This window comes from Coregonus clupeaformis, chromosome 23 (genome assembly GCF_020615455.1).
Source record: "Coregonus clupeaformis isolate EN_2021a chromosome 23, ASM2061545v1, whole genome shotgun sequence".
NCBI classification, from domain to species: domain Eukaryota; kingdom Metazoa; phylum Chordata; class Actinopteri; order Salmoniformes; family Salmonidae; genus Coregonus; species Coregonus clupeaformis.
The window spans coordinates 22,043,606-22,051,481 of record NC_059214.1 but is presented as its reverse complement, the minus strand read 5'-3'; positions in this window follow the sequence as shown (position 1 = coordinate 22,051,481).

Genomic DNA, 7,876 nt, shown 5'->3' with positions numbered 1-7,876 from the left:
AGTACCTCCTAATCAACTTCACGCAGCTTACAGGGGATACACCTGTCTTCCGGATGCACATAGAGCCTCTCAGACTAGGATATTGCCTTATACTCCTCCAGAATAAGAAACAGGCTACAGTATTGAAATCTTAGGGGAGAAATCACTGTATGTTTAGTATTTTTTTCTTTATTTTTATTAGGATCCCCATTAGCTGCTGCTCAGGCAGCCACTACTCTTCCTGGGGTCCAAACAGGAACAAAACAACACATTACAACAAAACAATACACTGAGTGTACAAAACACCTGCTCTTTCCATGACATAGACTGACCAGGTGAATCCAGGTGAAGCTATGATCCCTTATTGATGTCACCTGTTAAATCCGCTTCAATCAGTGTAGATGAAGGGGAGGAGACAGGTTAAAGAAGGATTTTTAAGCCTTGAGACAATTGAGACATGGATTGTGTATGTGTGCCATTCAGAAGGGGAATTGGCAAGACAAAATATTTAAGTGCCTTTGAACAGGGTATGGTAGAAGGTGCCAGGCGCACCGGTTTGAGTGTGTCAAGAACTACAACGCTGTTGGGTTTTTCACACGCAACAGTTTCCCGTGTGTATCAAGAATGGTCCACCAACCAAAGGACATCCAGCCAACTTGACACAACTGTGGGAAGTTTTGGAGTCAACATGGGCCAGCATCCCTGTGGAACGCTTTCAACACCTTGTAGAGTCCATGCTCTGACAAATTGAGGCTGTTCTGAGGGCAAAAAGGGTGCAACTCAATATTAGGATGTTGTTCCTGTTTCGTACACTCAGTGTAGTCTACATAATAAATAAAACAATACATCACACAAGACATTGTGCACTATACAAATGTACACTGCTCCACCATTACACATTTACAATATACAATTTACAATATTACAACAATACAATATTACAATGTGTGGGTGTGTGTAGAGTGTGTGTTTTAGAGTGTTTGTGAGTATGTGTGTGTGTGTCTGTGTGTGTATGTGTGTGTGGGTGTGTGTGTGCGTGTGTGTGACTGTGTGTCTATTCATAGTCCGTGTTGTGTCGTGAGGTGTTGTTTTATCTTTTTTTGAAATCTGATTTGACTGCTAGCTTGACTTACCTGATGTGGAAGAGAGTTCCATGTAGTCATCGCTCTATGTAGTACTGTGAGTTTCCCAGCCTCTGTTCTGGACCTAGGGACTGTGAAGAGACCCTTGGTGTCATGTCTTGAGGGGTATGTAGGGTGTCTGAGCTGTGCGTTAGCTGTTTGAACAGACAATTTGGTGCTTTCAACACGTCAATACCTCTCACAAAGACAGGCATTCAATCTCTCCTCTACTTTGAGTCAGGACATGCATGTTCTTGATATTAGCCCTCCGTGTACATTTAAGGGCCAGCCGTGCTGCTTTGTTCTGGGCCAACTGTAATTTGCCTATGTCCTTCATTGCAGCACTTGACCATATAACTGGGCTTGTTTGGTTGATTGTGATGTCAAGAAAGCAGAGCAGCGCTTTATCACGGACAGACCTCTCCCCATCTTAGCAACCGTTGCATCAATATGTTTTGATCATGTCAGTTTACAATCTAGGGTTACACCAAGCTGTTTAGTCTCCTCAACTTGATCAATTGCCACATTATTTATTACAATATTTAGATGAGGTTTAATGTTTAGCAAATCCCTAATACAATGCTTTTAGTATTTTTTATTATATTTAGGACAAGCTTATTGCTATCCACACATTCTAAAACTGACTGCAGCTGTTAAGGGTTGCAGTGATTTCACTTGCTGTAGTAGCTGATGTGTTTATGTTGAGTCATCAGCGTACATAGACACACAGGCTTTACTCAAGGCTAGTGGTAGCTCATTAGTAAAAATAGAAAATAGTAAAGCACCAAGACAGCTGTCTTGAGGTATACCACACTCTACCTGGTTTCTGTTAGATAGGTAGCTCTCAATCCGCAATATGGCAGAGGATGTAAAGCCATAAAGCATGAAACACACCGAGAATCTGACTGCTGATAGACAGCCAATAGGTACTTATCACAGTAGGGGGCTTGCTAGAATGAAAGACATACCTGCTGTGTACCGACCTGGTGCTGATGAAACACGTAAAATCGCAATGCTCGGCAGTGGGCTACAAGTTGATTTTGAGCCAATCAGAGAGCACCAACCTCCACGTGGGGGAGCCGACAGGAGTGACAAGAAAAAGTAAAATATAGGGCACTTTTCCGGTTTAATCTACCCTTTTTGTCAGAATTATTCTAACTAAAACAATAAAGCTGCATAATACATATTTTGTTTCTAGAACAAGTCTTTACATCTTTTACATCTAACTAAGCAGTTTTGTGCTTTAAAAATGATGTTTTTGTTAGGTTTGATATGTGCACTAGCTTATTAGTTTGGTAGCTAGCTAACTAATGTTAGCTTACTAACTGAGCAAGGCAGTCACACACACTTCATATGAAACAAATGGGGTGGTAGCTAAGTGCAGTACAATGCACACAACACTAAATGCTTTACCAAGCTATCTATCTGGCCACTGTGGCTAATAACATTATCATTAAATCACAATGGATTCATTTCCATGAAGCAGCTGCCTGTAGCTGGCTGCCGAGAGTCAATGCACTGTCTTTACTTTACCTAGCTAGCACAACAGCTAGCTAGCTAGAGACTCATGCTAACCATTTAGCTAACGTTAGCCAGCTAGCTAAAATATGTATCTATGGGTTGTAAGCTATTATGGAGAGTGAATTAAATAGTTTATTTGTCATCTTGCTAGCTAGTCATCTAGCTATGTCCATCTGGCTAGTATCAACAAGGGCTTTCTACGACAATAGCAACATTAGCGCAGCTAGTAAGCTAACATTTACTAGACCATAAAGCAACACACACGGACATGCATTGCCAAACAACACTACTGCCACCTTTTGATTTGGAGTATTTGAACAAGGCTGAGTGGCTGTCGACTTCAAGGTCTTTGTTGTGTGAACACAAAAGTGATTGACTGCAGACACTCTGTTCAGAGGTGCTAAGTACAGGCAGGCAAACATTTGACAATCCTACCGGTGTGTCTGAGCTATAACACACAAGCTTTTTCAGCAGCAGATTAAGATAGATAACGTCAAAAGCTGCACTGAAGTCTAACAAAAATCTCCCACAATCTTCTTCTTATCAATTTCTTTCAGCTAATCATCAGTTTTGGGGACCCTAAGCCAGATTTGGTTAGGGGGCCTCCCCACCAAGTGAATTTTTTTTTTTGTGGCCCCCCTCTTGACTTGGAGAGAAAAATGTACGTTTTAAAGTATATAGCCTGCAAATCTACACATTTTGCCATGTAGTGTAGTCGAGAAGATTTTGCAGTTTTTAAGCAAGTTTTCTGCAGTTCTACACACTTAGCCATTGAGCAGAGAGAACATTTTGCAATTTTATAACAATGTCATGCAATTCTACTCATTTTACCATGGGGCAGAGAGACATATTTGCAGTTTTAAAGCAAGTGTTCTGCAGTTCTACTCATTTTGCCATGGGACAAAGACACATTTTGGCAGCTTTAAAGCTAATTTCCTGTAATTCTACACATTTTGCCATGGAGTGGAGAGAAATGTTTGCAGTTTTAAAGCTAACAAAATAAATGGCGGGCCCCCTGGAGGTCAGGGCCCATGGGCACCTGTCCTGCGTGCCCGGTCGGTATTTGGCCATGATTACTACAAGTTTAGATAACTGGCTAGACTAATTTACCAATCTAAAATTTTTTAGCTGACACGGCTAGTTGAATGACTGTCAGTGACTGACAAAACAAGATAAAAACTGCTGATGCACAACCAAATTTAAAACTTGCACCTTGTGTATTCTATTATTCTAACTCTCAACAGTAAGTTGAGACCCCAACTGAGTTCCTAAAAAATATATATACAGTATACTGTATATATACAGTGAGCTACAAAAGTATTGGGACAGTGACACATTTTTGGTGGTTTTGGCTCTGTACTCCAGCACTTTAGATTTTAAATGATACTATGACCATGAGGTTAAAGTGCAGACCGTCAGCTTTAATTTGAGCGTATTGTCATCCATATCGGGTGAACCTTTCAGAAATTACAGCACTTTTTGTACATAGTCCCCCCATTTTAGGAGACAAAACATATTGGGACAAATGTACTTATAGAGTTGAAGTGGGAAGTTTACATACACTTAGGTTGGAGTCATTAAAACTTGTTTTTCAACCACTCCACACATTTCTTGTTAACAAACTATAGTTTTGGCAAGTCGGTTAGGATAACTACTTTGTGCATGACACAAGTAATTTTTCCAGCAATTGTTTACAGACTGATTATTTCACTTATAATTCACTGTATCACAATTCCAGTGGGTCAGAAGTAAGTTGGCACAGTCAACACTAAGTTGAAGGAAAATGTGTGGATATATTGAAGCAACATCTCAAGACATCAGTCAGGAAGTTAAAGCTTGGTCGCAAATGGGTCTTCCAAATGGACAATGACCCCAAGCATACTTCCAAAGTTGTGGCAAAATGGCTTAAGGACAACAAAGTCAAGGTATTGGAGTGGCCATCACAAAGCCCTGACCTCAATCCTATAGAAAATGTGTGGGCAGAACTGAAAAAGCGTGAATGCGAGCAAGGAGGCCTACAAACCTGACTCAGTTACACCAGCTCTGTCGGGAGGAATGGGCCAAAATTCACCCAACTTATTGTGGGAAGCTTGTGGAAGGCTACCCGAAACGTTTGACCCAAGTTAAACAATTTAAAGGCAATGCTACTAAATACTAAGAGTGTATGTACACTTCTGACCCACTGGGAATGTGATGAAAGAAATAAAAGCTGAAATAAATCATTCTCTCTACTATTATTCTGACATTTCACATTCTTAAAATAAAGTGGTGATCCTAACTGACATAAGACAGGGCATTTTTACTAGGATTAAATGTCAGGAATTTTGAAAAACTGAGTTTAAATGTATTTGGCTAAGGTGTATGTAAACCTCAGACTTCAACTGTATGTGTATTAAAGTAGTCAAAAGTTTAGTATTTGGTCACATATTCCTAGCACGCAATGACTACATCAGGCTTGTGACTCTAGAAACTTATTGGATGCATTTGCCATTTTTTGTTTGTTTCAGATTATTTTGTGCCGATAGAAATTAATGGTAAATAATGTATTGAGTCATTTTGAAGTCACTTTTATTGTAAATAAGAACATAATATGTTTCTGAACACTTCTACATTAATGTGGATGCTACCATGATTACTGATAATCCTGAATGAATCCTGAATAATGATGAGTGAGAAAGTTACAGATGCACAAATACCATACCACCCCATAAATGCTAACCTCCCCTGTTATTGCAATGGTGAGAGATTAGCATGTTTTGGGGGTATGATATTTGTGCGTCTGTAACTTTCTCACTCATCATTATTCATGATTCATTCAGGATTATCCGTAATCATGGTAGCATCCACATTCATGTAGAAGTGTTTAGAAACATATTCTATTCTTATTTACAATAAAAGTGACTCCAAAATGACTCAATACATTATTTACCACTGCTTATGTCACTTATGCCTGGAGACGGCCCTGCATGCTGAAAGTCTGTTGTTTAATTGTTTACTGTGAAATAGTATTGTATCAGGTCAGACACCATTTTTTTCCAAAGTTGAGGGTTAAAAAAGTTGAGGGTTAAAAGTTAAGGGTTGGTAGCAGGTTGATTTGAACCAGTTAAGGGTGCTTTGCTATTCTTGGGTAGCGGAACACAATTCTCAGTAACTTTCCATCCAAGTTGTTGTCAGTACAGGTGGTTTGTCATTATTGATATACAGCAATACCTTTTTCGCCTCTTTCACATTCACTTGACATAATTCAAAGATACATTGCTCGTCTTTCATTATTTGGTCAGTTATGCATGGATCTGAACGTTCAGAGTTTGTTGTTGGCATGTCATGCCTAAGCTTGCTAATCTTGCCAATGAAAAAGTAATTAAAGTAGTTGGCAATATCAGAGGGTTTTGTGATGAATGAGCCATCTGATTCAAGGAAGGATGGAGCTGAGTTTGCATTTTTGCTTGGGCTGTGCCAATACCAGTATTGCGATACTTGTTAGTATCGTGGCAAGGAAACAAAACACGAAGCGTATTCACGTCTTTAGGAAAACAGCCCTAATGTTGGGAACAAACATCATTATGTTGTCATCCAGAGTCACATGTATTTATTTTCAAAGCTATAGCACACAATATATTTCTTACAGCAGATTTTTTAAGGACAAAGAGTCAGCTCCGCTTCGTGTTTTCATTTCTGCCATGGAAAAAAATATTGCGAGATTGGTATTGTCCCGGCCCTACTTTTGTCCCACAATTTAATTTAAGGTACTCCAAAGATTTTTACTATCATCCTTTATATAATTTACCTTTGTTTCATAGTACAGTTCCTTCTTCTTTTTGTTTAGTTTATTCACATGATTTCTCCATTTACAGTACGTTTACCAATCGGCTGTGCAGCCAGACTTACTTGCCATTCCTTTTGCCTTGTCCCTATCAACTATACCGTTTTTCAATCCCTCATCAATCCACAGGGATTTAGCCATTTTAACAGTCAGTTTCTTAATGGGTGTATGCCTATCAATAACTGGAAGAAGCAATTTCATAAAGCGTCAAGTGCGGCGTCTGGTTGCTTCTCATTACACACAACAGACCAGCAAATATTATTTACATCTTCAACATAAGAATCACTACAAAACCTCTTGTATGATCTCATATACACTATTTTAGGCCCAGCCTTTGGAACTTTGGTTTTGTTTAGATATGGCCACTATATTATTATAAATACATCCGATGTGTGTGGATACTGCTTTAGAGCAGATTTCTGCAGCATTTGTAAAGATGTGATCAATACACGTAGATGATTTAGTTCCTGTGCTGTTTGTAAATACCCTGCTAGGCTGACTGATAACCTGAACCAGATTGCAGGCACTGGTTACAGTTTGAAGCTTCTTCTTGAGTGGACAGCTTGACAAAAGAACAGTCAATATTTAGGTCACCCAGAAAATATACCGCTCTGTTGATATTACATACACTATCAAGCATTTCAGACATATAATCAAGATAGCACTCGGTTGTCTATAGCAACTTCCTATAAGAATATGTTTTGGGTGAGGCAGGTGAACCTGTAGCCATATTACTTCAACAGCATTTGACATGAGCTCCTCTCTAGGATTTACAGGAATATGATTCTGAATATATACAGCAACACCTCCCCATTGGCATTCCTGTCTCTTCTACAGATGTTATAACCATTGATACTACATCACCATTATGCCTATACCTTCTTCTGCTATGAATGAAAGCAACAGCAACTACTCTGTGCTCTGTCTTAAAGGGGCAAACTGCAGTTGCTACATCCATTTTTGGATTTATTAATTAATGATATGTACCCATTGATTCTTGAAGAATATAACTTATAAATGCCTCCATGAGCTTAGTTCAACTGTCGAACCCCATCAGAACCCTAAATATAAGTGTATTTTACTCCAATGTTTGTAAACAAAGTAAATGTAAACAAACACTGTATAGCCTCAAAACATAAACAAATAATTTTGATATCATGGAAGATCAGTCCTTGCACCCATAGCTTGGTCTATGAATTTGAGATTGGTTACATTTCTCCAGCTCCATCCCTCAGCTTTTTACCGAAACAGTGGTGGGGAAACGCTTTGTTATTGTTTCGACTGCGGATTTCCCCTTTAAGAAAACTCATAGTGCAATGAGTGTCACTTGTGACATGCATGATTACAATGACAATAGCAGGAACAAATATGCATTGCATTCACTATTGCTTGAATACAAGTATCTGAGGTGAAGTGAAAGGAGCTGACCAGT